We start from the raw sequence: 25,169 nt of genomic DNA, 5'->3' as shown, positions 1-25,169 counted from the left end.
TCAAAGTAGATAACATGCTCGTCTTAATTAGCAGATAGAAAAAGCTTTACAGAAGGATGAAGAGCTTATCAGAAGAAAGGACAAAAATAGTGCATGTTTGACATTGCCTGTTAGGTTTTTATAATTACTATTTTCGTTATATATAACGGTACGTCCTGTGTCCCAAGTGCAGGAGTCACCATTGCACTGTGGTGATAGCCGGAGAGTACGTTGTATATACACCTTTATATATATATATATATATATATATATAGGAGTGTATAAAAACTTTTGTCTTTACTGTACCAAGCTTGTTTAAATTCGCATGCATGTTTAGTCTGTGCGGTTTCGAGTTCTTTAGTTTCTGTCCAGTGAAGTGTGAATATACACACTAACATTGTACTGTCTTGCACGAAAATACTGTAAAATACAGGCAAACAAGGTTTGAACCAACAAACATTGTATTATTTCCTTGGGAAGACTTTAACGATTTCATGGAACAAAAAAATAAACCTAGTCAATGCACATTTTTCAATACATCTATGGTTTTGTTACTTATTCATTTTGAATGATCATTTGTTCACTCGACTGTTTGGTGTTAAGTAACTATTTAAATATTCAATTATTAGGCAAATTGTTACAATCATAAATGGTGTCAAATTTATTTCATTTTTTTAAGGAATTACACAGCGGAGGAAGATCAAAAGTTGTTAACGTACATAAAAGAACATTAAAGAAAAGTGTACGGCAACAACTTTTGGAAAAAAAATGGCGAAAGAAAATGTAATGCATTGACGATTATTTCGTAAAATGGGATCAGCACTTTGATATAATTTGCCTGATCTAAATTTCTCTAGATCATTGAAGGAAGAACGTGGCAAATCCTGAAAGGCCGTTACAATAGATATTTCAGTAAGTAAGTCAATTAATAAACACATGTTTGCTTTCAGTTTGGTAAATGTCAAAGAGATATAAGAATTACATGTGAAGAAGATAAATATTTGATTTCTATGGATTATTAAAGCTTAAGTTTGATTTTGATATCAAGAAACACACATTTAGGCTTGCTTTTATCTATTCCTTGATTACAGAAAACACGACTGAAGATGAGCCGTCTCCTCAATTTTGAAAAGCCATCAAGTAGTTTTTATGATGCTAAGAGGACAATTACATGGAGCAATTTCAACCCGGGCTTAGTTTCAGCCTGTTTGTCGTGCTGAAATTTCAGCAAGGTTCTGTTACAAACAGAATGTAAAATAAATAAATATTAATACAATATAATATAGATGAAATTATACGTGATATAATTTAGATATTTATATAATATATGTATTTATATTTACAATATTTAACACCGGATCCAAAGCAAAGTACATACTTTTGAAGCGTTATTCTTCTTTTATAACAAAGCTCATGGTGTTTGTATTGAAAATAAGCGAGAAGTTAGCTTTTCTGAACAAGATTCAATCAAAAGATTTGAGAATATCATTTACTCACGTGCATGTCAGGAAAAGAAGGGCCTGGGCACAAGGTGCTCTACCATATCTGAAATAGCCTTCACCCACATTCAACGATATCACTCTCAACTACAAACTCATCACCTCTGTTGCCGTTATTGTTATTACCACTGTTACCACCACTCTAATCATCACCGTTTCATTCGCAGCTGTCGTCTTTGTCTTTATGTATTTTGTTCCACCAGCGAAAGAAAAAACTGTCAACTTTTATTTGTTGGTTCCTTCTAGGATAGTTTCCATATTTGTCGGTCCCGAAAGAATAACTATTAATTTTGGTTCTATTTCCACACGCAACAAAGATAGTGTGAACCAGTTATATTTCTCAAACAATTTATTAATCAAGGTGTAAATGTTAAAGTAGATAAGTGTCTTAATAATAATATCAATAAGTATGAGCAAAACTTATCTCCTCTGTCTGAGTACAACCAAGAGTTTTTATTCTGAGGGTTCGTGAGTCCAACAATGACTCACAATAGTTTTCCAATAGATTAAAGCACAGTAAAATATGGATGATGTATAATCACTTGCACAATTTTTATTGATTAATATTGTTAACAGCAGATGTCATCAACGTTTGGCTCGTGCTAAATTTTCGTAAATGGAAGATGTATTCTATCAATTTATATACAGTCTAGATGTAATTTATCAACATATAATATTACACTTCAAAACTTCATTGTATTCAGCCTTATTGATCCTTGAATATTCTACAGAACGGCATTTCGTGATTAAACATATTTTCCTTAATGTTGGTTTGGTGATACATCTTTCAGCGTCAACAACAGAAAATAGTTAAAACAATATTTTACCATATGTGTGAAGTTTTTCTTGGCAAATTTCTCAATACATAACATGTATTTGTAGTTAATCCGTTGTTTTATTTTTGTAGTTTGTTGTAGCTCTTTTAAAATTTTGTCATTATACTTGTGATGAAAGGTAGACAATCCAGATAAAGGCAGATATGGTAAAACATTGGCATGACCATTACCCTTTGCAGGGCCTTTGTGTCCAGGGACGAAACGATAATAAATAAACATTGAAAAAGTCAAAATGTTCGGTGAGAAATCTTCAAAACACAGTTGTATGAATGCATTGAAAGCAAATTTTTTACCATGCCTATGTTATAGAAATACAAGCAAGTGGTTAGTTTGTTTTATATCTCACTGCTATACTGTCCTAGTTTTTTGTGGACGTGCCAGGAATCATATCTTCACATTAAGAATAATCTAGGAGATTTTGTCGATCTATAAGTAGTTATGCATGGCCTTATGGGAAGAAAATAAATAAAAGCTCTGCTGCTTGAGTTCCAAATTAGCAACGAGATGAGAATTTAACAGTTTTACATGTATTGCGGCTATTGCCTGTGATAAATCACCATTGAGCATCTGGACACAGCGAATGATGTTAGGATTTCATTGTAATTGAGGGAGCAAAGTGGATTTGGTTTTGTTTCTAAACAAGTTCTATGGTTTTGGTTTCCCAAGTCTAGAATTGTTCTCTAAACACAAAAAAATCAAATGATTTGACTCAATGACTGGAGTCATATTTTACTTGTGCATGTTTGACATTGCCTGTTAGGTTTTATAATTACTATTTTCGTTTTATATAAACGTACGTCCTGTGTCTCAACTGCAGGAGTCAACATTGCACTGTGGTGATAGCCAGGAGAGCACGTTGTATATACACCTTGCTTATATATATATATATATATATATATAAGAGTGTATAAAAATTTGTGTTTACTGTACCAAGCTTGTTTAAATTCGCAAGCATGTTTAGTCTGTTTTCATTTCTCTCAAAGACTAAGCGTTTGCATTGCGATTTTACTGACCATAAAGCTAATACAAACGAATTAAATCCCAGCACAAAGATAACTCAAAGTCTACGAAGCAAGACAACAAAATAAGAATAATGAATCGCAATAGAAATACAACATGAGAAGACGTTCCAGAGATACTAACAATCAAAGCTGAGAAACATATAAGACATATGTTTTCCAAACAAGAAAACTAAATGGCAAAGAAACAAACAACATAAAGAGGATAGTGCTCTGAGGACAAATAGAAGAGCTGAATAGGAACTAAAGGACACGAGGAGAATCATCAAGAAATGAAACGAATATTGACTTATCGATGTTTTATATAGAAGAATGGTTTTAATTATTCAAGAATAAGTAAATCATCACATAGAGCGTAACGAAGGATTAAAGTAAAATGGAACATGGACAATTGCTTTTGTATATTGGAGCTTTATTTACAACTTGAAGCTGGAAAGGAATCCTCACAATTTTGGCTAAACTGCTATAGATAACATGCTCGTCTTAATTAGCAGATAGAAAAAGCTTTACAGAAGGATGAAGAGCTTATCAGAAAAAAGCACAAAAATAGTGCATGTTTGACATTGCCTGTTAGGTTTTATAATTACTATTTTCGTTATATGTAACTGTACGTCCTGTGTCCCAAGTGCAGGAGTCACCATTGCACTGTGGTGATAGCCCGGAGAGCACATTGTATATACACCTTGCATATATATATATAGGAGTGTATAAAATTTTGTCTTTACTGTACCAAGCTTGTTTAAATTCGCATGAATATTTAGTTTGTGCGGTTTCCAGTTCTCTAGTTTCTGTCCAGTGAAGTGTAAATATACACACTAACATTGTACTGTCTTGCACGAAAATACTGTAAAATACAGGCAAACAAGGTTTGAAAATATTTTGCAAACTGAACATCAGATCGGAAATAAAAGTTTGTCCCAGCAACCAACAAATGAAGCAGTAGTCTTACAAGAAAGTCACAGATAGATATATACCGCAATGAATATAACAACATATATATAGCCAAATTGACCAACAATAACGAAACCCAAATTAACCTACAAAACAAAACAACAAAACGCAAAGCACCCAAAGAAAACCGACGAAACAAGCCTTATAAAGCCTTTTCATGTACCCAATTGTATATGGATATAATGATATATAAATCCCAGCGTAAGGATAACTCAAAGTATACGAAGCAAGACAAAATAAAAATAATGAAGCGAATTAGCAATACAACTACAACATGACAAGATATTCCAGAGATACTAACAATCAAAGCTGAGACAGATATAAGAGCTAGGTTATCCCAACAAGAAAAGTAAATGCCAAAGACTAAGCCTTTGCATTGCGATTTTACTGAACATAAAGATGATTGAATATAAAGATTCAAGACACATTCTCACCAAATACAAGTGAATTAAATCCCAGCACAAGGATAACTCAAAGTCTACGAAGCAAGAAAACAAAATAAGAATATTGAATTGCAATAGCAATACAGCACGAGAAGACGTTCCAGAGATACTAACAATCAAAGCTGAGACAGATATAAGACATAGGTTATCCCTACAAGAAAACTAAATGCCGAAGACTAAGCCTTTGTATTGCGATTTTCCTGACCATAAAGCTAATACAAACGAATTAAATCCCAGCACAAAGATAACTCAAAGTCTACGAGGCAAGACAACAAAATAAGAATAATGAATCGCAATTGAAATACAACATGAGAAGACGTTCCAGAGATACTAACAATCAAAGCTGAGACAGATATAAGAGCTAGGTTATCCCAACAAGAAAAGCAAATGCCAAAGACTAAGCCTTTGCATTGCGATTTTACTGAACATAAAGCTATTGATTGAATATAAAGATTCAAGACACATTCTCACCAAATACAAGTGAATTAAATCCCAGCACAAGGATAACTCAAAGCCTACGAAGCAAGAAAACAAAATAAGAATATTGAATCGCAATAGCAATACAGCACGACAACACGTTCCAGAGATACTAACAATCGAAGCTGAAACAAATATAAGACATAAGTTATCTTTACAAGAAAACTAAATGCCGAAGACTAAGCGTTTGCATTGCGATTTTACTGACCACAAAGCTAATTCAAACGAATTAAATCCCAGCACAAAGATAACTCAAAGTCTACGTGGCAAGACAATAAATAGGAATATTGAATTGCAATAGCAATACAGCAAGAGAAGACGTTCCAGAGATACTAAAAATCAAAGCTGAGACAGATATAAGACATAGGTTATCCCTACAAGAAAACTAAATGCCAAAGACTAAGTGTTTCATTGCGATTTTACTGACCATAAAGTTAATACAAACGAATTAAATCCCAGCACAAAGATAACTCAAAGTCTACGAAGCAAGACAAAAAAATAATGAAGCGAATTAACAATACAACTACAACATGACAAGATATTCCAGAGATACTAACAATCAAAGCTGAGACAGATATAAGAGCTACGTTATCCCAACAAGAAAAGTAAATGCCAAAGACTAAGCCTTTGCATTACGATTTTACTGAACATAAAGATGATTGAATATAAAGATTCAAGACACATTCTCACCAAATACAAGTGAATTGAATCCCAGCACAAGGATAACTCAAAGTAGATAACATGCTCGTCTTAATTAGCAGATAGAAAAAGCTTTACAGAAGGATGAAGAGCTTATCAGAAGAAAGGACAAAAATAGTGCATGTTTGACATTGCCTGTTAGGTTTTTATAATTACTATTTTCGTTATATATAACCGTACGTCCTGTGTCCCAAGTGCAGGAGTCACCATTGCACTGTGGTGATAGCCGGAGAGTACGTTGTATATATGTATATATATATATATATATATATATATAGGAGTGTATAAAACTTTTGTCTTTACTGTACCAAGCTTGTTTAAATTCGCATGCATGTTTAGTCTGTGCGGTTTCGAGTTCTTTAGTTTCTGTCCAGTGAAGTGTGAATATACACACTAACATTGTACTGTCTTGCACGAAAATACTGTAAAATACAGGCAAACAAGGTTTGAACCAACAAACATTGTATTATTTCCTTGGGAAGACTTTAACGATTTCATGGAACAAAAAATAAACCTAGTCAATGCACATTTTTCAATACATCTATGGTTTTGTTACTTATTCATTTTGAATGATCATTTGTTCACTCGACTGTTTGGTGTTAAGTAACTATTTAAATATTCAATTATTAGGCAAATTGTTACAATCATAAATGGTGTCAAATTTATTTCATTTTTTTAAGGAATTACACAGCGGAGGAAGATCAAAAGTTGTTAACGTACATAAAAGAACATTAAAGAAAAGTGTACGGCAACAACTTTTGGAAAAAAATGGCGAAAGAAAATGTAATGCATTGACGATTATTTCGTAAAATGGGATCAGCACTTTGATATAATTTGCCTGATCTAAATTTCTCTAGATCATTGAAGGAAGAACGTGGCAAATCCTGAAAGGCCGTTACAATAGATATTTCAGTAAGTAAGTCAATTAATAAACACATGTTTGCTTTCAGTTTGGTAAATGTCAAAGAGATATAAGAATTACATGTGAAGAAGATAAATATTTGATTTCTATGGATTATTAAAGCTTAAGTTTGATTTTGATATCAAGAAACACACATTTAGGCTTGCTTTTTATCTATTCCTTGATTACAGAAAACACGACTGAAGATGAGCCGTCTCCTCAATTTTTGAAAAAGCCATCAAGTAGTTTTTTATGATGCTAAGAGGACAATTACATGGAGCAATTTCAACCCGGGCTTAGTTTCAGCCTGTTTGTCGTGCTGAAATTTCAGCAAGGTTCTGTTACAAACAGAATGTAAAATAAATAAATATTAATACAATATAATATAGATGAAATTATACGTGATATAATTTAGATATTTATATAATATATGTATTTATATTTACAATATTTAACACCGGATCCAAAGCAAAGTACATACTTTTGAAGCGTTATTCTTCTTTATAACAAAGCTCATGGTGTTTGTATTGAAAAATAAGCGAGAAGTTAGCTTTTCTGAACAAGATTCAATCAAAAGATTTGAGAATATCATTTACTCACGTGCATGTCAGGAAAAGAAGGGCCTGGGCACAAGGTGCTCTACCATATCTGAAATAGCCTTCACCCACATTCAACGATATCACTCTCAACTACAAACTCATCACCTCTGTTGCCGTTATTGTTATTACCACTGTTACCACCACTCTAATCATCACCGTTTCATTCGCAGCTGTCGTCTTTGTCTTTATGTATTTTGTTCCACCAGCGAAAGAAAAAACTGTCAACTTTTATTTGTTGGTTCCTTCTAGGATAGTTTCCATATTTGTCGGTCCCGAAAGAATAACTATTAATTTTGGTTCTATTTCCACACGCAACAAAGATAGTGTGAACCAGTTATATTTCTCAAACAATTTATTAATCAAGGTGTAAATGTTAAAGTAGATAAGTGTCTTAATAATAATATCAATAAGTATGAGCAAAACTTATCTCCTCTGTCTGAGTACAACCAAGAGTTTTTATTCTGAGGGTTCGTGAGTCCAACAATGACTCACAATAGTTTTCCAATAGATTAAAGCACAGTAAAATATGGATGATGTATAATCACTTGCACAATTTTTATTGATTAATATTGTTAACAGCAGATGTCATCAACGTTTGGCTCGTGCTAAATTTTCGTAAATGGAAGATGTATTCTATCAATTTATATACAGTCTAGATGTAATTTATCAACATATAATATTACACTTCAAAACTTCATTGTATTCAGCCTTATTGATCCTTGAATATTCTACAGAACGGCATTTCGTGATTAAACATATTTTCCTTAATGTTGGTTTGGTGATACATCTTTCAGCGTCAACAACAGAAAATAGTTAAAACAATATTTTACCATATGTGTGAAGTTTTTCTTGGCAAATTTCTCAATACATAACATGTATTTGTAGTTAATCCGTTGTTTTATTTTTGTAGTTTGTTGTAGCTCTTTTAAAATTTTGTCATTATACTTGTGATGAAAGGTAGACAATCCAGATAAAGGCAGATATGGTAAAACATTGGCATGACCATTACCCTTTTGCAGGGCCTTTGTGTCCAGGGGACGAAACGATAATAAATAAACATTGAAAAAAGTCAAAATGTTCGGTGAGAAATCTTCAAAACACAGTTGTATGAATGCATTGAAAGCAAATTTTTACCATGCCTATGTTATAGAAATACAAGCAAGTGGTTAGTTTGTTTTATATCTCACTGCTATACTGTCCTAGTTTTTTTTGTGGACGTGCCAGGAATCATATCTTCACATTAAGAATAATCTAGGAGATTTTGTCGATCTATAAGTAGTTATGCATGGCCTTATGGGAAGAAAATAAATAAAAAGCTCTGCTGCTTGAGTTCCAAATTAGCAACGAGATGAGAATTTAACAGTTTTACATGTATTGCGGCTATTGCCTGTGATAAATCACCATTGAGCATCTGGACACAGCGAATGATGTTAGGATTTCATTGTAATTGAGGGAGCAAAGTGGATTTGGTTTTGTTTCTAAACAAGTTCTATGGTTTTGGTTTCCCAAGTCTAGAATTGTTCTCTAAACACAAAAAAATCAAATGATTTGACTCAATGACTGGAGTCATATTTTACTTGTGCATGTTTGACATTGCCTGTTAGGTTTTATAATTACTATTTTCGTTTTATATAAACGTACGTCCTGTGTCTCAACTGCAGGAGTCAACATTGCACTGTGGTGATAGCCAGGAGAGCACGTTGTATATACACCTTGCTTATATATATATATATATATATATATAAGAGTGTATAAAAAAATTTGTGTTTACTGTACCAAGCTTGTTTAAATTCGCAAGCATGTTTAGTCTGTTTTCATTTCTCTCCAAAGACTAAGCGTTTGCATTGCGATTTTACTGACCATAAACTAAATAAAACTAAAGTACAAAAGAAACAAATAAGAATACGCAAGAAATACAACAAGAAGATAGATCAAAGCTGAGAAACATATAAGACATATGTTTTCCAAACAAGAAAACTAAATGGCAAAGAAACAAACAACATAAAGAGGATAGTGCTCTGAGGACAAATAGAAGAGCTGAATAGGAACTAAAGGACACGAGGAGAATCATCAAGAAATGAAACGAATATTGACTTATCGATGTTTTATATAGAAGAATGGTTTTAATTATTCAAGAATAAGTAAATCATCACATAGAGCGTAACGAAGGATTAAAGTAAAATGGAACATGGACAATTGCTTTTGTATATTGGAGCTTTATTTACAACTTGAAGCTGGAAAGGAATCCTCACAATTTTGGCTAAACTGCTATAGATAACATGCTCGTCTTAATTAGCAGATAGAAAAAGCTTTACAGAAGGATGAAGAGCTTATCAGAAAAAAAGCACAAAAATAGTGCATGTTTGACATTGCCTGTTAGGTTTTTATAATTACTATTTTCGTTATATGTAACTGTACGTCCTGCGTCCCAAGTGCAGGAGTCACCATTGCACTGTGGTGATAGCCCGGAGAGCACATTGTATATACACCTTGCATATATATATATAGGAGTGTATAAAATTTTGTCTTTACTGTACCAAGCTTGTTTAAATTCGCATGAATATTTAGTTTGTGCGGTTTCCAGTTCTCTAGTTTCTGTCCAGTGAAGTGTAAATATACACACTAACATTGTACTGTCTTGCACGAAAATACTGTAAAATACAGGCAAACAAGGTTTGAAAATATTTTGCAAACTGAACATCAGATCGGAAATAAAAGTTTGTCCCAGCAACCAACAAATGAAGCAGTAGTCTTACAAGAAAGTCACAGATAGATATATACCGCAATGAATATAACAACATATATATAGCCAAATTGACCAACAATAACGAAACCCAAATTAACCTACAAAACAAAACAACAAAACGCAAAGCACCCAAAGAAAACCGACGAAACAAGCCTTATAAAGCCTTTTCATGTACCCAATTGTATATGGATATAATGATATATAAATCCCAGCGTAAGGATAACTCAAAGTATACGAAGCAAGACAAAATAAAAATAATGAAGCGAATTAGCAATACAACTACAACATGACAAGATATTCCAGAGATACTAACAATCAAAGCTGAGACAGATATAAGACATAAGTTATCTTTACAAGAAAACTAAATGCCGAAGACTAAGCGTTTGCATTGCGATTTTACTGACCACAAAGCTAATTCAAATGAATTAAATCCCAGCACAAAGATAACTCAAAGTCTACGTGGCAAGACAATAAATAGGAATATTGAATTGCAATAGCAATACAGCAATATAAAGATTCAAGACACATTCTCACCAAATACAAGTGAATTGAATCCCAGCACAAGGATAACTCAAAGTAGATAACATGCTCGTCTTAATTAGCAGATAGAAAAAGCTTTACAGAAGGATGAAGAGCTTATCAGAAGAAAGGACAAAAATAGTGCATGTTTGACATTGCCTGTTAGGTTTTATAATTACTATTTTCGTTATATATAACCATACGTCCTGTGTCCCAAGTGCAGGAGTCACCATTGCACTGTGGTGATAGCCGGAGAGTACGTTGTATATACACCTTGCATATATATATATATATATATATATATAATGTATAAAACTTTTGTCTTTACTGTACCAAGCTTGTTTAAATTCGCATGCATGTTTAGTCTGTGCGGTTTCGAGTTCTTTAGTTTCTGTCCAGTGAAGTGTGAATATACACTAACATTGTACTGTCTTGCACGAAAATACTGTAAAATACAGGCAAACAAGGTTTGAAAATATTTTGCAAACTGAACATCAAGATCGGAAATAAAAGTTTGTCCCAGGAACCAACAAATGAAGCAGTAGTCTTTCAGGAAGCTCACAGATAGATATATACCTTTGAATATAAGAACATATATATAGCCAAATTGACCAACAATAACGAAATCCAAATTAGCCTACAAAACAAAACAACAAACGCAAAGCACCCAAACAAAACCATCAATAATACGTAGTACCGACGAAACAAGCCTTATAAAGCCTTTTCATGTATTCAATTGTATATGGATATAATGATATATAAATCCCAGCGTAAGGATAACTCAAAGTCTACGAAGCAAGACAACAAAATAAAAATAATGAAGCCAATTAGCAATACAACTACAACATGACAAGATATTCCAGAGATACTAACAATCAAAGCTGAGACAGATATAAGAGCTAGGTTATCCCAACAAGAAAAGTAAATGCCAAAGACTAAGCCTTTGCATTGCGATTTTACTGAAAATAAAGATAATTATCGAATATAAAGATTCAAGACACATTCTCACCAAATACAAGTGAATTAAATCCCAGCACAAGTCTACGGAGCAAGAAAACAAAATAAGAATATTGAATCGCAATAGCAATACAACACGAGAAGACGTTCCAGAGATACTAACAATCAAAGCTGAGACAGATATAAGACATAGGTTATCCCTACAAGAAAACTAAATGCCGAAGACTAAGCCTTTGCATTGCGATTTTACTGAAAATAAAGCTAATGATTGAATATAAAGATTCAAGACACATTCTCACCAAATACAAGTGAATTAAATCCCAGCACAAGGATAACTCAAAGTCTACGAAGCAAGAAAACAAATAAGAATATTGAATTGCAATAGCAATACAACTACAACATGACAAGATATTCCAGAGATACTAACAATCAAAGCTGAGACAGATATAAGAGCTAGGTTATCTCAACAAGAAAAGTAAATGCCAAAGACTAAGCCTTTGCATTGCGATTTTACTGAAAATAAAGCTAATGATTGAATATAAAGATTCAAGACACATTCTCACCAAATACAAGTGAATTAAATCTCAGCACAAGTCTACGGAGCAAGAAAACAAAATAAGAATATTCAATCGCAATAGCAATACAACACGAGAAGACGTTCCAGAGATACTAACAATCAAAGCTGAGACAGATATAAGACATAGGTTATCCCTACAAGAAAACTAAATGCCGAAGACTAAGCCTTTGTATTGCGATTTTCCTGACCATAAAGCTAATACAAACGAATTAAATCCCAGCACAAAGATAACTAAAAGTCTACGAGGCAAGACAACAAAATAAGAATAATGAATCGCAATAGAAATACAACATGAGAAGACGTTCCAGAGATACTAACAATCAAAGCTGAGACAGATATAAGAGCTAGGTTATCCCAACAAGAAAAGCAAATGCCAAAGACTAAGCCTTTGCATTGCGATTTTACTGAACATAAAGCTATTGATTGAATATAAAGATTCAAGACACATTCTCACCAAATACAAGTGAATTAAATCCCAGCACAAGGATAACTCAAAGCCTACGAAGCAAGAAAACAAAATAAGAATATTGAATCGCAATAGCAATACAACACGAGAACACGTTCCAGAGATACTAACAATCAAAGCTGAGACAGATATAAGACATAGGTTATCATTACAAGAAAACTAAATGCCGAAGACTAAGCGTTTGCATTGCGATTTTACTGACCACAAAGCTAATTCAAACGAATTAAATCCCAGCACAAAGATAACTCAAAGTCTACGTGGCAAGACAATAAATAAGAATATTGAATTGCAATAGCAATACAACAGAAGACGTTCCAGAGATACTAAAATCAAAGCTGAGACAGATATAAGACATAGGTTATCCCTACAAGAAAAACTAAATGCCAAAGACTAAGTGTTTCATTGCGATTTTACTGACCATAAAGTTAATACAAACGAATTAAATCCCAGCACAAAGATAACTCAAAGTCTACGAAGCAAGACAAAAAAATAATGAAGCGAATTAACAATACAACTACAACATGACAAGATATTCCAGAGATACTAACAATCAAAGCTGAGACAGATATAAGAGCTACGTTATCCCAACAAGAAAAGTAAATGCCAAAGACTAAGCCTTTGCATTACGATTTTACTGAACATAAAGATGATTGAATATAAAGATTCAAGACACATTCTCACCAAATACAAGTGAATTGAATCCCAGCACAAGGATAACTCAAAGTAGATAACATGCTCGTCTTAATTAGCAGATAGAAAAAGCTTTACAGAAGGATGAAGAGCTTATCAGAAGAAAGGACAAAAATAGTGCATGTTTGACATTGCCTGTTAGGTTTTTATAATTACTATTTTCGTTATATATAACCGTACGTCCTGTGTCCCAAGTGCAGGAGTCACCATTGCACTGTGGTGATAGCCGGGAGAGCACGTTGTATATACACCTTGCATATATATATATATATAGGAGTGTATAAAAAATTTTGTCTTTACTGTACCAAGCTTGTTTAAATTCGCATGCATGTTTAGTCTGTGCGGTTTCGAGTTCTTTAGTTTCTGTCCAGTGAAGTGTAAACTAACATTGTACTGTCTTGCACGAAAATACTGTAAAATACAGGCAAACAAGGTTTGAAAATATTTTGCAAACTGAACATCAAGATCGGAAATAAAAGTTTGTCCCAGCAACCAACAAATGAAGCAGTAGTCTTTCAGGAAGCTCACAGATAGATATATACCGCTTTGAATATAAGAACATATATATAGCCAAATTGACCAACAATAACGAAATCCAAATTAGCCTACAAAACAAAACAACAAAACGCAAAGCACCCAAACAAAACCATCAATAATACGTAGTACCGACGAAACAAGCCTTATAAAGCCTTTTCATGTATTCAATTGTATATGGATATAATGATATATAAATCCCAGCGTAAGGATAACTCAAAGTCTACGAAGCAAGACAACAAAATAAAAATAATGAAGCGAATTAGCAATACAACTACAACATGACAAGATATTCCAGAGATACTAACAATCAAAGCTGAGACAGATATAAGAGCTAGGTTATCCCAACAAGAAAAGTAAATGCCAAAGACTAAGCCTTTGCATTGCGATTTTACTGAACATAAAGGTAATGATTGAATATAAAGATTCAAGACACATTCTCACCAAATACAAGTGAATTAAATCCCAGCACAAGGATAACTCAAAGTCTACGAAGCAAGAAAACAAATAAGAATATTGAATCGCAATAGCAATACAACTACAACATGACAAGATATTCCAGAGATACTAACAATCAAAGCTGAGACAGATATAAGACATAGGTTATCTCAACAAGAAAAGTAAATGCCAAAGACTAAGCCTTTGCATTGCGATTTTACTGAAAATAAAGCTAATGATTGAATATAAAGATTCAAGACACATTCTCACCAAATACAAGTGAATTGAATCTCAGCACAAGTCTACGGAGCAAGAAAACAATAAGAATATTGAATCGCAATAGCAATACAACACGAGAAGACGTTCCAGAGATACTAACAATCAAAGCTGAGACAGATATAAGACATAGGTTATCCCTACAAGAAAACTAAATGCCGAAGACTAAGCGTTTGCATTGCGATTTTACTGACCATAAAGCTAATACAAACGAATTAAATTCCAGCACAAAGATAACTCAAAGTCTACGAGGCAAGACAACAAAATAAGAATAATGAATCGCAATAGAAATAATTCATGAGAAGACAGATATAAGAGATATGTTTTCCAAACAAGAAAACTAAATGGCAAAGAAAGAAACGACATAAAGAGGATAGTGCTCTGCGAGAAAAATAGAAGAGCTTAATAGGAACTAAAGGACACGAGGAGAATCATGAAGCATAAAGATAATACAAACGAATTAAATACCAGCACAAAGATAACTCAAAGTCTACGAGGCAAGACAACAAAATAAGAATAATGAATCGCAATAGAAATACAACATGAGAAGACAATCCAGAGATACTAACAAAAAAAACAGAGACACATATAAGACATATGTTTTCCAAACAAGAAAACTAAATGGCAAAGAAAAAAACGACATAAAGAGGATAGTGCTCTGCAAGGACAAATAGAAGAGCTGAATAGGAACTAAAGGACACAAGGAGAATCATCAAGAAATAAAAAGAATATTGACATATGGATGTGTTATATACAAGAATGGTTTTAATTATTCAAGAATAAGTAAATCATCACATAGAGCGTAACGAAGGATTAAAGTACAATGGAACATGGACAATTGCTTTTGTATATTGGAGCTTTATTTACAACTTGAAGCTGGAAAGGAATCCTCACAATTTTGGCTAAACTGCTATAGATAACATGCTCGTCTTAATTAGCAGATAGAAAAAGCTTTACAGAAGGATGAAGAGCTTATCAGAAGAAAGGACAAAAATAGTGCATGTTTGACATTGCCTGTTAGGTTTTATAATTACTATTTTCGTTATATATAACCGTACGTCCTGTGTCCCAAGTGCAGGAGTCACCATTGCACTGTGGTGATAGCCGGAGAGTACGTTGTATATACACCTTGCATATATATATATATATATATATATATAGGAGTGTATAAAAACTTTGTCTTTACTGTACCAAGCTTGTTTAAATTCGCATGCATGTTTAGTCTGTGCGGTTTCGAGTTCTTTAGTTTCTGTCCAGTGAAGTGTAAATATACACACTAACATTGTACTGTCTTGCACGAAAATACTGTAAAATACAGGCAAACAAGGTTTGAAAATATTTTGCAAACTGAACATCAAGATCGGAAATAAAAGTTTGTCCCAGCAACCAACAAATGAAGCAGTAGTCTTTCAGGAAGGTCACAGATAGATATATACCGCTTTGAATATAAGAACATATATATAGCCAAATTGACCAACAATAACGAAACCCAAATTAGCCTACAAAACAAAACAACAAAACGCAAAGCACCCAAACAAAACCATCAATAATACGTAGTACCGACGAAACAAGCCTTATAAAGCCTTTTCATGTATTCAATTGTATATGGATATAATGATATATAAATCCCAGCGTAAGAATAACTCAAAGTCTACGAAGCAAGACAACAAAATAAAAATAATGAAGCGAATTAGCAATACAACTACAACATGACAAGATATTCCAGAGATACTAACAATCAAAGCTGAGACAGATATAAGACATAGGTTATCCCTACAAGAAAACTAAATGCCGAAGACTAAGCGTTTGCATTGCGATTTTACTGACCATAAAGCTAATACAAACGAATTAAATCCCAGCACAAAGATAACTCAAAGTCTACGAGGCAAGACAACAAAATAAGAATAATGAATCGCAATAGAAATACAACATGAGAAGACAGATATAAGAGATATGTTATCCAAACAAGAAAACTAAATGGCAAAGAAAGAAACGACATAAAGAGGATAGTGCTCTGCGAGGAAAAATAGAAGAGCTTAATAGGAACTAAAGGACACGAGGAGAATCATGAAGCATAAAGCTAATACAAACGAATTAAATACCAGAACAAAGATAACTCAAAGTCTACGAGGCAAGACAACAAAATAAGAATAATGAATCGCAATAGAAATACAACATGAGAAGACAATCCAGAGATACTAACAAAAAAAACAGAGACACATATAAGACATATGTTTTCCAAACAAGAAAACTAAATGGCTAAGAAAAAAAAGACATAAAGAGGATAGTGCTCTGCGAGGACAAATAGAAGAGCTGAATAGGAACTAAAGGACACGAGGAGAATCATCAAGAAATGAAAAGAATATTGACATATGGATGTGTTATATACAAGAATGGTTTTAATTATTCAAGAATAAGTAAATCATCACATAGAGCGTAACGAAGGATTAAAGTACAATGGAACATGGACAATTGCTTTTGTATATTGCAGCTTTATTTACAACTTGAAGCTGGAAAGGAATCCTCACAATTTTGGCTAAACTGCTATAGATAACATGCTCGTCTTAATTAGCAGATAGAAAAAGCTTTACAGAAGGATGAAGAGCTTATCAGAAAAAAGCACAAAAATAGTGCATGTTTGACATTGCCTGTTAGGTTTTATAATTACTATTTTCGTTATATATAACCTTACGTCCTGTGTCCCAAGTGCAGGAGTCACCATTGCACTGTGGTGATAGCCGGAGAGTACGTTGTATATACACCTTGCATATATATATATATATATATAGGAGTGTATAAAAAATTTTGTCTTTACTGTACCAAGCTTGTTTAAATTCGCATGCATGTTTAGTCTGTGCGGTTTCGAGTTCTTTAGTTTCTGTCCAGTGAAGTGTAAATATACACACTAACATTGTACTGTCTTGCACGAAAATACTGTAAAATACAGGCAAACAAGGTTTGAAAATATTTTGCAAACTGAACATCAAGATCGGAAATAAAAGTTTGTCCCAGCAACCAACAAATGAAGCAGTAGTCTTTCAGGAAGGTCACAGATAGATATATACCGCTTTGAATATAAGAACATATATATAGCCAAATTGACCAACAATAACGAAACCCAAATTAGCCTACAAAACAAAACAACAAAACGCAAAGCACCCAAACAAAACCATCAATAATACGTAGTACCGACGAAACAAGCCTTATAAAGCCTTTTCATGTATTCAATTGTATATGGATATAATGATATATAAATCCCAGCGTAAGGATAACTCAAAGTCTACGAAGCAAGACAACAAAATAAAAATAATGAAGCGAATTAGCAATACAACTACAACATGACAAGATATTCCAGAGATACTAACAATCAAAGCTGAGACAGATATAAGACATAGGTTATCCCTACAAGAAAACTAAATGCCGAAGACTAAGCGTTTGCATTGCGATTTTACTGACCATAAAGCTAATACAAACGAATTAAATCCCAGCACAATGATAACTCAAAGTCTACGAGGCAAGACAACAAAATAAGAATAATGAATCGCAATAGAAATACAACATGAGAAGACAGATATAAGAGATATGTTTTCAAACAAGAAAACTAAATGGCAAAGAAAGAAACGACATAAAGAGGATAGTGCTCTGCGAGGAAAAATAGAAGAGCTTAATAGGAACTAAAGAACACGAGGAGAATCATGAAGCATAAAGCTAATACAAACGAATTAAATACCAGCACAAAGATAACTCAAAGTCTACGAGGCAAGACAACAAAATAAGAATAATGAATCGCAATAGAAATACAACATGAGAAGACAATCCAGAGATACTAACAAAAAAAACAGAGACACATATAAGACATATGTTTTCCAAACAAGAAAACTAAATGGCAAAGAAAAAACGACATAAAGAGGATAGTGCTCTCGAGGACAAATAGAAGAGCTGAATAGGAACTAAAGGACACGAGGAGAATCATCAAGAAATGAAAAGAATATTGACATATGGATGTGTTATATACAAGAATGGTTTTAATTATTCAAGAATAAGTAAATCATCACATAGAGCGTAACGAAGGATTAAAGTACAATGGAACATGGACAATTGCTTTTGTATATTGCAGCTTTATTTACAACTTGAAGCTGGAAAGGAATCCTCACAATTTTGGCTAAACTGCTATAGATAACATGCTCGTCTTAATTAGCAGATAGAAAAAGCTTTACAGAAGGATGAAGAGCTTATCAGAAAAAAAGCACAAAAATAGTGCATGTTTGACATTGCCTGTTAGGTTTTTATAATTACTATTTTCGTTATATATAACCTTACGTCGTGTGTCCCAAGTGCAGGAGTCACCATTGCACTGTGGTGATAGCCGGGAGAGTACGTTGTATATACACCTTGCATATATATATATATATATATAGGAGTGTATAAAAAATTTTGTCTTTACTGTACCAAGCTTGTTTAAATTCGCATGCTTGTTTAGTCTGTGCGGTTTCGAGTTCTTTAGTTTCTGTCCAGTGAAGTGGAAATATACACACTAACATTGTACTGTCTTGCACGAAAATACTGTAAAATACAGGCAAACAAGGTTTGAAAATATTTTGCAAACTGAACATCAAGATCGGAAATAAAAGTTTGTCCCAGCAACCAACAAATGAAGCAGTAGTCTTTCAGGAAGGTCACAGATAGATATATACCACTTTGAATATAAGAACATATATATAGCCAAATTGACCAACAATAACGAAACCCAAATTAGCCTACAAAGCAAAACAACAAAACGCAAAGCACCCAAACAAAACCATCAATAATACGTAGTACCGACGAAACAAGCCTTATAAAGCCTTTTCATGTATTCAAATGTATATGGATATAATGATATATAAATCCCAGCGTAAGGATAACTCAAAGTCTACGAAGCAAGACAACAAAATAAAAATAATGAAGCGAATTAGCAATACAACTACAACATGACAAGATATTCCAGAGATACTAACAATCAAAGCTGAGACAGATATAAGACATAGGTTATCCCTACAAGAAAACTAAATGCCGAAGACTAAGCGTTTGCATTGCGATTTTACTGACCATAAAGCTAATACAAACGAATTAAATCCCAGCACAATGATAACTCAAAGTCTACGAGGCAAGACAACAAAATAAGAATAATGAATCGCAATAGAAATACAACATGAGAAGACAGATATAAGAGATATGTTTTTCAAACAAGAAAACTAAATGGCAAAGAAAGAAACGACATAAAGAGGATAGTGCTCTGCGAGGAAAAATAGAAGAGCTTAATAGGAACTAAAGAACACGAGGAGAATCATGAAGCATAAAGCTAATACAAACGAATTAAATACCAGCACAAAGATAACTCAAAGTCTACCAGGCAAGACAACAAAATAAGAATAATGAATCGCAATAGAAATACAACATGAGAAGACAATCCAGAGATACTAACAAAAACAGAGACACATATAAGACATATGTTTTCCAAACAAGAAAACTAAATGGCAAAGAAAATAAACGACATAAAGAGGATAGTGCTCGTCGAGGACGAATAGAAGAGCTGAATAGGAACTAAAGGACACGAGGAGAATCATCAAGAAATGAAAAGAATATTGACATATGGATGTGTTATATACAAGAATGGTTTTAATTATTCAAAAATAAGTAAATCATCACATAGAGCGTAACGAAGGATTAAAGTAAAATGGAACATGGACAATTGCTTTTGTATATTGGAGCTTTATTTACAACTTGAAGCTGGAAAGGAATCCTCACAATTTTGGCTAAACTGCTATAGATAACATGCTCGTCTTAATTAGCAGATAGAAAAAGCTTTACAGAAGGATGAAGAGCTTATCAGAAGAAAGGACAAAAATAGTGCATGTTTGACATTGCCTGTTAGGTTTTTATAATTACTATTTTCGTTATATATAACGGTACGTCCTGTGTCCCAAGTGCAGGAGTCACCATTGCACTGTGGTGATAGCCGGGAGTACGTTGTATATACACCTTGCATATATATATATATATATATATAGGAGTGTATAAAACTTTTGTCTTTACTGTACCAAGCTTGTTTAAATTCGCATGCATGTTTAGTCTGTGCGGTTTCGAGTTCTTTAGTTTCTGTCCAGTGAAGTGTGAATATACACACTAACATTGTACTGTCTTGCACGAAAATACTGTAAAATACAGGCAAACAAGGTTTGAACCAACAAACATTGTATTATTTCCTTGGGAAGACTTTAACGATTTCATGGAACAAAAATAAACCTAGTCAATGCACATTTTCAATACATCTATGGTTTTGTTACTTATTCATTTTGAATGATCATTTGTTCACTCGACTGTTTGGTGTTAAGTAACTATTTAAATATTCAATTATTAGGCAAATTGTTACAATCATAAATGGTGTCAAATTTATTTCATTTTTTTAAGGAATTACACAGCGGAGGAAGATCAAAAGTTGTTAACGTACATAAAAGAACATTAAAGAAAAGTGTACGGCAACAACTTTTGGAAAAAATGAAAAGAAAATGTAATGCATTGACGATTATTTCGTAAAATGGGATCAGCACTTTGATATAATTTGCCTGATCTAAATTTCTCTAGATCATTGAAGGAAGAACGTGGCAAATCCTGAAAGGCCGTTACAATAGATATTTCAGTAAGTAAGTCAATTAATAAACACATGTTTGCTTTCAGTTTGGTAAATGTCAAAGAGATATAAGAATTACATGTGAAGAAGATAAATATTTGATTTCTATGGATTATTAAAGCTTAAGTTTGATTTTGATATCAAGAAACACACATTTAGGCTTGCTTTTTATCTATTCCTTGATTACAGAAAACACGACTGAAGATGAGCCGTCTCCTCAATTTTTGAAAAAGCCATCAAGTAGTTTTTTATGATGCTAAGAGGACAATTACATGGAGCAATTTCAACCCGGGCTTAGTTTCAGCCTGTTTGTCGTGCTGAAATTTCAGCAAGGTTCTGTTACAAACAGAATGTAAAATAAATAAATATTAATACAATATAATATAGATGAAATTATACGTGATATAATTTAGATATTTATATAATATATGTATTTATATTTACAATATTTAACACCGGATCCAAAGCAAAGTACATACTTTTGAAGCGTTATTCTTCTTTTATAACAAAGCTCATGGTGTTTGTATTGAAAAATAAGCGAGAAGTTAGCTTTTCTGAACAAGATTCAATCAAAGATTTGAGAATATCATTTACTCACGTGCATGTCAGGAAAAAGGGCCTGGGCACAAGGTGCTCTACCATATCTGAAATAGCCTTCACCCACATTCAACGATATCACTCTCAACTACAAACTCATCACCTCTGTTGCCGTTATTGTTATTACCACTGTTACCACCACTCTAATCATCACCGTTTCATTCGCAGCTGTCGTCTTTGTCTTTATGTATTTTGTTCCACCAGCGAAAGAAAAAACTGTCAACTTTTATTTGTTGGTTCCTTCTAGGATAGTTTCCATATTTGTCGGTCCCGAAAGAATAACTATTAATTTTGGTTCTATTTCCACACGCAACAAAGATAGTGTGAACCAGTTATATTTCTCAAACAATTTATTAATCAAGGTGTAAATGTTAAAGTAGATAAGTGTCTTAATAATAATATCAATAAGTATGAGCAAAACTTATCTCCTCTGTCTGAGTACAACCAAGAGTTTTATTCTGGAGGGTTCGTGAGTCCAACAATGACTCACAATAGTTTTCCAATAGATTAAAGCACAGTAAAATATGGATGATGTATAATCACTTGCACAATTTTTATTGATTAATATTGTTAACAGCAGATGTCATCAACGTTTGGCTCGTGCTAAATTTTCGTAAATGGAAGATGTATTCTATCAATTTATATACAGTCTAGATGTAATTTATCAACATATAATATTACACTTCAAAACTTCATTGTATTCAGCCTTATTGATCCTTGAATATTCTACAGAACGGCATTTCGTGATTAAACATATTTTCCTTAATGTTGGTTTGGTGATACATCTTTCAGCGTCAACAACAGAAAATAGTTAAAACAATATTTTACCATATGTGTGAAGTTTTTCTTGGCGCAAATTTCTCAATACATAACATGTATTTGTAGTTAATCCGTTGTTTTATTTTTGTAGTTTGTTGTAGCTCTTTTAAAATTTTGTCATTATACTTGTGATGAAAGGTAGACAATCCAGATAAAGGCAGATATGGTAAAACATTGGCATGACCATTACCCTTTTGCAGGGCCTTTGTGTCCAGGGGACGAAACGATAATAAATAAACATTGAAAAAAGTCAAAAATGTTCGGTGAGAAATCTTCAAAACACAGTTGTATGAATGCATTGAAAGCAAATTTTTTTACCATGCCTATGTTATAGAAATACAAGCAAGTGGTTAGTTTGTTTTTATATCTCACTGCTATACTGTCCTAGTTTTTTTTGTGGACGTGCCAGGAATCATATCTTCACATTAAGAATAATCTAGGAGATTTTGTCGATCTATAAGTAGTTATGCATGGCCTTATGGGAAGAAAATAAATAAAAAGCTCTGCTGCTTGAGTTCCAAATTAGCAACGAGATGAGAATTTAACAGTTTTACATGTATTGCGGCTATTGCCTGTGATAAATCACCATTGAGCATCTGGACACAGCGAATGATGTTAGGATTTCATTGTAATTGAGGGAGCAAAGTGGATTTGGTTTTGTTTCTAAACAAGTTCTATGGTTTTGGTTTCCCAAGTCTAGAATTGTTCTCTAAACACAAAAAAATCAAATGATTTGACTCAATGACTGGAGTCATATTTTACTTGTGCATGTTTGACATTGCCTGTTAGGTTTTATAATTACTATTTTCGTTTTATATAAACGTACGTCCTGTGTCTCAACTGCAGGAGTCAACATTGCACTGTGGTGATAGCCAGGAGAGCACGTTGTATATACACCTTGCTTATATATATATATATATATATATATGAGTGTATAAAAAAATTTGTGTTTACTGTACCAAGCTTGTTTAAATTCGCAAGCATGTTTAGTCTGTTTTCATTTCTCTCCAAAGACTAAGCGTTTGCATTGCGATTTTACTGACCATAAAGCTAATACAAACGAATTAAATCCCAGCACAAAGATAACTCAAAGTCTACGAAGCAAGACAACAAAATAAGAATAATGAATCGCAATAGAAATACAACATGAGAAGACGTTCCAGAGATACTAACAATCAAAGCTGAGAAACATATAAGACATATGTTTTCCAAACAAGAAAACTAAATGGCAAAGAAACAAACAACATAAAGAGGATAGTGCTCTGCGAGGACAAATAGAAGAGCTGAATAGGAACTAAAGGACACGAGGAGAATCATCAAGAAATGAAACGAATATTGACTTATCGATGTTTTATATAGAAGAATGGTTTTAATTATTCAAGAATAAGTAAATCATCACATAGAGCGTAACGAAGGATTAAAGTAAAATGGAACATGGACAATTGCTTTTGTATATTGGAGCTTTATTTACAACTTGAAGCTGGAAAGGAATCCTCACAATTTTGGCTAAACTGCTATAGATAACATGCTCGTCTTAATTAGCAGATAGAAAAAGCTTTACAGAAGGATGAAGAGCTTATCAGAAAAAAAGCACAAAAATAGTGCATGTTTGACATTGCCTGTTAGGTTTTTATAATTACTATTTTCGTTATATGTAACTGTACGTCCTGCGTCCCAAGTGCAGGAGTCACCATTGCACTGTGGTGATAGCCCGGAGAGCACATTGTATATACACCTTGCATATATATATATAGGAGTGTATAAAATTTTGTCTTTACTGTACCAAGCTTGTTTAAATTCGCATGAATATTTAGTTTGTGCGGTTTCCAGTTCTCTAGTTTCTGTCCAGTGAAGTGTAAATATACACACTAACATTGTACTGTCTTGCACGAAAATACTGTAAAATACAGGCAAACAAGGTTTGAAAATATTTTGCAAACTGAACATCAGATCGGAAATAAAAGTTTGTCCCAGCAACCAACAAATGAAGCAGTAGTCTTACAAGAAAGTCACAGATAGATATATACCGCAATGAATATAACAACATATATATAGCCAAATTGACCAACAATAACGAAACCCAAATTAACCTACAAAACAAAACAACAAAACGCAAAGCACCCAAAGAAAACCGACGAAACAAGCCTTATAAAGCCTTTTCATGTACCCAATTGTATATGGATATAATGATATATAAATCCCAGCGTAAGGATAACTCAAAGTATACGAAGCAAGACAAAATAAAAATAATGAAGCGAATTAGCAATACAACTACAACATGACAAGATATTCCAGAGATACTAACAATCAAAGCTGAGACAGATATAAGAGCTAGGTTATCCCAACAAGAAAAGTAAATGCCAAAGACTAAGCCTTTGCATTGCGATTTTACTGAACATAAAGATGATTGAATATAAAGATTCAAGACACATTCTCACCAAATACAAGTGAATTAAATCCCAGCACAAGGATAACTCAAA

The 25,169-nt window shown here is 33.2% G+C and overlaps 5 long non-coding RNA genes across 5 annotated transcripts; all 5 read left to right on the top strand.

Annotated features, from left to right (window-relative positions):
• Nucleotides 1-307: 307 nt before the first annotated feature.
• Nucleotides 308-4,378, top strand: LOC124458423. Its single transcript, XR_006953175.1, has 2 exons — nucleotides 308-421; nucleotides 4,200-4,378. It is a non-coding gene; the product is annotated as an uncharacterized LOC124458423 (long non-coding RNA).
• Nucleotides 4,379-6,233: 1,855 nt separating this feature from the next.
• On the top strand, nucleotides 6,234-10,255 carry LOC124458408. The gene is made up of 2 exons (XR_006953158.1): nucleotides 6,234-6,347; nucleotides 10,077-10,255. It is a non-coding gene; the product is annotated as an uncharacterized LOC124458408 (long non-coding RNA).
• On the top strand, nucleotides 6,780-7,298 carry LOC124458409. The gene is made up of 2 exons (XR_006953159.1): nucleotides 6,780-6,815; nucleotides 6,996-7,298. It is a non-coding gene; the product is annotated as an uncharacterized LOC124458409 (long non-coding RNA).
• Nucleotides 10,256-20,705: 10,450 nt separating the features above from the next.
• On the top strand, nucleotides 20,706-24,787 carry LOC124457683. Its single transcript, XR_006952729.1, has 2 exons — nucleotides 20,706-20,819; nucleotides 24,609-24,787. It is a non-coding gene; the product is annotated as an uncharacterized LOC124457683 (long non-coding RNA).
• Nucleotides 21,247-21,765, top strand: LOC124457684. Its single transcript, XR_006952730.1, has 2 exons — nucleotides 21,247-21,282; nucleotides 21,463-21,765. It is a non-coding gene; the product is annotated as an uncharacterized LOC124457684 (long non-coding RNA).
• Nucleotides 24,788-25,169: the final 382 nt, after the last annotated feature.

This window comes from Xenia sp. Carnegie-2017, unplaced genomic scaffold, assembly GCF_021976095.1.
Source record: "Xenia sp. Carnegie-2017 unplaced genomic scaffold, XeniaSp_v1 HiC_scaffold_6, whole genome shotgun sequence".
In the NCBI taxonomy this organism is placed as follows: Eukaryota; Metazoa; Cnidaria; class Anthozoa; order Malacalcyonacea; family Xeniidae; genus Xenia; species Xenia sp. Carnegie-2017.
The sequence above is the reverse complement of the archived record's forward strand: the minus strand, read 5'-3'. Positions and strand labels throughout refer to the sequence as shown.